We start from the raw sequence: 5,000 nt of genomic DNA on the forward strand, positions 1-5,000 counted from the left end.
CCACCTCCTCATCGAAGGGGCAATCAGCCCACGACCCAGGTGACACCACTCCCGCCGACTCATCCACAGCAACATCAGAACATGTCTCCTCAGCCACAGCCTGGGGGGGATCAGCCAGAGGCCCAGGAGAAGCCACAGGAACACCAGAACACATGTCCTCGGCCACAGCCTGGGGGGAATCAGCTGTAGGCCTAGGGGAAAGCACACTAACAACATTAACAGCCTGGGGAGCTGCAAACTGAGATGAACCCTCCGGGGTGGGAACAGAGGGCCTCTCAGCAGCAGCTCCATGTGCACTCACCACCTGCTCGCTGCTAGCCACCATCTTTGCTACCACATGGCTCACCACCTGCTCATCGTTAGCCGCCATCTTAGCGACCGCATGGCCACCGTCAGACAAAGGATCAGCAAGCCTCGAAAGAGTCCTCCCGGGGGGCATAGGGGACTCCTCTCCAGCAGCCGACCGCACGTCCGTCGGTCCTCGACCCTCAGACTCTTCACGACCCACAGCAGCACTCTTCCGACCTGGGCAGGCTCTAAACAGGTGCTCCGAAGACCCACAAAGACTGCAGGTCCTCGGAGCCAAACATTTCGCTGCCATGTGCTCCGTAGAGCCACAATGGCGGCACCTGGTAACTTTACAGTCCTCTCTAACATGCCCACCTTCCCCACACTTCCAGCAACCCCCAGGCCTCCCAGGGACAAACAAGTAACCCCTGTCTGGCCCCAAAGCGAAGGACTGGGGAGGCGAAGCACCAACTTTAAAGCGAACTTTAAACCGTCTCCTTCCCGTCCAGAAACCCCTCGAGTCAGTCACTTTCGCACCCTCCCGCACATCCACACAGTATCTCTTCAGAAAAGCAATAATGTCCTCCTCCAACACAAACGGGTTAAACATGTGCACAAAAACATGAGTCTCCGACGAAAAAAGCCCCATACCCTTCAGTAAATCCACATGCAACTTCTCAGTAATCCTCTTCTTAGCCATTTCAAAAAACATTTCAGTCCGAAACGTAACATCAAACGTACCTTGAGGCCGATACTCCTGCAGGCAAAGAACCTCCCGCACTCCCAAATCCAAAATGTCCAGCAAAACCTTGTCCGAAAAGTACTCTCTCTTCATGTCCTTCCTTCTGCTCACCGGAACCACAAAACGGATCGTGTTCCTCAAACGTAATGGACCCAACGTCCCCATCGCCTTCCCGTCGTGTGCGCGAGGTGCTCCACTTGATCTTAGCCAAAAGGCCGAGAAGCGATACCCCACAACTGTACGGGGTCCGGCGCCCCCTCTGGCGAGGGCCCCGCCACTCAGAGGGTTCCTTGGGGGCGGGACAAGCAAAAGCGGACCCTCACACGACGCTTGACTTTTGACAGAAAGGTGCAGCTCCGCCGAAGCAGAGCTTCCAAAAATACCGTAAACTCGGGGCTGTTCCCCTCCACGGAAATCTTTAGTAAAAGGCGAAAGATTTGTGCGAGATGAAGAGAAACCCGAGCGATTGCTGCCACAGGGCACGCTGGACGGAGGTCAAGAACGGCGGTAGTCGTGGACGCGAGGGTGACTCCAAGGTGCTGCCGCAGCCAAGGCGTGGCTTGCCTTGCCACTCAGTCTCTCCACCTCCCACACACACATGCTCCAGTCACAACACAGTGTCATCCAGCTATTTATTAATTTATAAAAAAAAAAAAAAAAAAAAAAAAAAAAAAAAAAAGAGAAAAAGGGCGGGAAAACCCAAAAGGGCCCGAAAAGGGAGGTGGCACGGTTGGGCAAAAGACCTGGCAAGGACTCACGTGTCTGCTGGCTGGCTGTCAATCAAGGAGGGTTCCAAAGTCCCAGAGGTTGGTTCCGCTGGCTGGCTGGCTGGCTGGCTGGCTGGCTGGCTGGCTGGCTGGCTGGCTGGCTGGCTGGCTGGCTGGGTTCTTTTCTTCCACAATCAAAGGGATGTGCACCGTTCCTGGAGTCACTGCAATACCGGGTCGATGCGTGGAGCGGACGGAGCAAGCCCCTCTTCCGTCTCCCTGTTCCAAAAATCAGATTAATATATTAGTCCTCGGGTAGAGGACGTATCAGATATTAAACTGATAAGAACAGATACTACACTTGATCTTAGCCAAAAGGCCGAGAAGCGATACCCCACAACTGTACGGGGTCCGGCGCCCCCTCTGGCGAGGGCCCCGCCACTCAGAGGGTTCCTTGGGGGCGGGACAAGCAAAAGCGGACCCTCACACGACGCTTGACTTTTGACAGAAAGGTGCAGCTCCGCCGAAGCAGAGCTTCCAAAAATACCGTAAACTCGGGGCTGTTCCCCTCCACGGAAATCTTTAGTAAAAGGCGAAAGATTTGTGCGAGATGAAGAGAAACCCGAGCGATTGCTGCCACAGGGCACGCTGGACGGAGGTCAAGAACGGCGGTAGTCGTGGACGCGAGGGTGACTCCAAGGTGCTGCCGCAGCCAAGGCGTGGCTTGCCTTGCCACTCAGTCTCTCCACCTCCCACACACACATGCTCCAGTCACAACACAGTGTCATCCAGCTATTTATTAATTTATAAAAAAAAAAAAAAAAAAAAAAAAAAAAAAAAAAAAGAGAAAAAGGGCGGGAAAACCCAAAAGGGCCCGAAAAGGGAGGTGGCACGGTTGGGCAAAAGACCTGGCAAGGACTCACGTGTCTGCTGGCTGGCTGTCAATCAAGGAGGGTTCCAAAGTCCCAGAGGTTGGTTCCGCTGGCTGGCTGGCTGGCTGGCTGGCTGGCTGGCTGGCTGGCTGGCTGGCTGGCTGGCTGGCTGGCTGGGTTCTTTTCTTCCACAATCAAAGGGATGTGCACCGTTCCTGGAGTCACTGCAATACCGGGTCGATGCGTGGAGCGGACGGAGCAAGCCCCTCTTCCGTCTCCCTGTTCCAAAAATCAGATTAATATATTAGTCCTCGGGTAGAGGACGTATCAGATATTAAACTGATAAGAACAGATTTTTTTTTTTATATTCGTTTATTTCATAACCCAAATCAAACAATCATACAGGTATGTCCCCCATGGACAACCAAAATTACCAGAAAGGAAATCCAAAATTTAAAAAAATACAAAAACCAGCATAGCCACCGGGACCTAGCCCGGGCAAGGGCCAGCCCCCCTAGGGGGACCCCCCCAAAATAAAAGGCCCGAAGGCCAGACACACAAACATAAAACCAACCTACAAACAAGGGCATTATACACTCCAACCCATCAACCAACACTCTCCCAACCCCAAGTCCATCTTTAATCCTCCCCGAAAACCCAACATGCACTTCCCCACATCGCCCACCAGGGGGCGCCAGAACAAAAAAAACGATCATCACAATACCACAGCATAAAACCCCATTCCCCAAAACCCACTCCCAACAACAACCACAGCAACATCCCAACACACCCCACAACCCCAATCAGTCCAACATCCCAGTAGTCCTTTTCAAATTGGCCTCATCCCACCCCAGCAAGTCCCCCGAAGAAGTGGGAGAAGGGGAAGGACGCCCCTCCCTCACAGAGCCTGTCGACCCGTCCGACTCCTCCTCGCCACTAGATGCCGCCACCTCCATGGACCCAACACCACCGTCCTCCACCAGCAGGACCTCCGACCTGTTAGAGACAGAGACCCCGCCCCCAACCTTGCACCGGCGGACCGGAGTCCCCGGCGAACCACCTTCACTCCCGTCCTGCAGGGGGCGCTTCACTGCCCCCGACGCCTTCGCCGCCAGCTCTGCCATCTCCGCTTCCTGGGAAGCAGAGGCCTCCGCCCAGTCGTCCACTCTCCGCCCACCAGCACCAGCCACAAGGCGGCCATCTTGATTGCCATGCGGCCTAGCCGTAGCCTTAGCCACCAAGCAGCCATCTTGGCTACCTAGCTGCCCAGCTCCCGAACCACCGAGAGACGCCGCAGGCGCCTCCACTCCACTCGCTCTTGCCACCGTCGCACCAGCCGGCACCGTCTTCACCCCCGCGGGCACAGAAGAGGCCCCCACCGGCACAGTGGAAGCCCCCCCCTGGCGCACCAGCCGCTCAGCCTCCTGGAACTTCTTCCACTTGGCACAAGCCGCAGGTACATGATCTGTCCCCCCACAATACTCACAGCCCTTCAACACAGCAGCCACGTAGCTCCTCCGCTTGCCACAGCCCCCAAAAAGATGATCCGTCGCCCCACACAAAGAACATTCCCTCAACTTCTTACAGTCCTTCACCAAGTGTTCCTTCGACCCACACCGCAAACAAGCCAGCACAGTACATTGACTCCGCAAATGCCCCACACTCCCACAACCCCAACACTCACCCGGCAAGTCCGGAATGACAATCCTCCCTCTGTCAGACCCCAGCATGAAGGCGTAGGGAGGCCTCACCTGGCGATCCCCCTCTGACCGAAACAGCACGTAATACGACCACTTCCCCGTCCAGAAGCCGTTGACATCCACGACCCGCCGTCCCTGTGGCACCTCCGCGCAGTACCGCCCCAACAGACAACGGACATCCTCCTCCAGCACGTGGGGGTTGAAGACCTGCACCACCACGATATGCCTCGGACGCCAGTACCTCATTCGAAGTCCAGACTCCACAGTGCCAACCCGTAGACCTTCCCCAGCCTCCTTCCACTGCTGAACCGCGGCCAACATGTCCACCGGCGACCGGAAGGTCACGTCGAAGCCCACCACCGTCGCCAGCAGGCACAACACCTCCTTATCCGTTGCCCTCAGCAACCCCTTCACGATCGCCGCTCCAAACAGCTCCCTGGAAAACTCCTCCCTCCGCCACTTCGGGATACAGAACTGCATAGTGTACTTCGGCATCACCTCCCTCGCATCCGCCTCAGTCACCGCCATCGCTGTCTCGGGTAGTCCACCTGATAAGAACAGATACTACACTTGATCTTAGCCAAAAGGCCGAGAAGCGATACCCCACAACTGTACGGGGTCCGGCGCCCCCTCTGGCGAGGGCCCCGCCACTCAGAGGGTTCCTTGGGGGCGGGACAAGCAAAAGCGGACC

The 5,000-nt window shown here is 56.2% G+C and overlaps 3 non-coding genes and 2 pseudogenes across 3 annotated transcripts; all 5 read right to left on the minus strand.

The window, feature by feature from the left end:
- Positions 1 to 1,382: 1,382 nt before the first annotated feature.
- LOC121704324 lies at positions 1,383 to 1,496 on the minus strand. Its single transcript, XR_006030415.1, has one exon. It is a non-coding gene; the product is annotated as a U5 spliceosomal RNA (small nuclear RNA).
- Positions 1,497 to 1,936: 440 nt separating this feature from the next.
- Positions 1,937 to 2,128, minus strand: LOC121704487. The gene has a single exon (XR_006030573.1). It is a non-coding gene; the product is annotated as a U2 spliceosomal RNA (small nuclear RNA).
- A 125-nt stretch (positions 2,129 to 2,253) lies between these two features.
- On the minus strand, positions 2,254 to 2,367 carry LOC121704325. The gene has a single exon (XR_006030416.1). It is a non-coding gene; the product is annotated as a U5 spliceosomal RNA (small nuclear RNA).
- Positions 2,368 to 2,808: 441 nt separating this feature from the next.
- LOC121704221 lies at positions 2,809 to 3,018 on the minus strand (annotated as a pseudogene).
- A 1,769-nt stretch (positions 3,019 to 4,787) lies between these two features.
- LOC121704261 lies at positions 4,788 to 4,909 on the minus strand (annotated as a pseudogene).
- Positions 4,910 to 5,000: the final 91 nt, after the last annotated feature.

Source organism: Alosa sapidissima, chromosome 2 (assembly GCF_018492685.1).
Source record: "Alosa sapidissima isolate fAloSap1 chromosome 2, fAloSap1.pri, whole genome shotgun sequence".
Taxonomy (NCBI): domain Eukaryota; kingdom Metazoa; phylum Chordata; class Actinopteri; order Clupeiformes; family Clupeidae; genus Alosa; species Alosa sapidissima.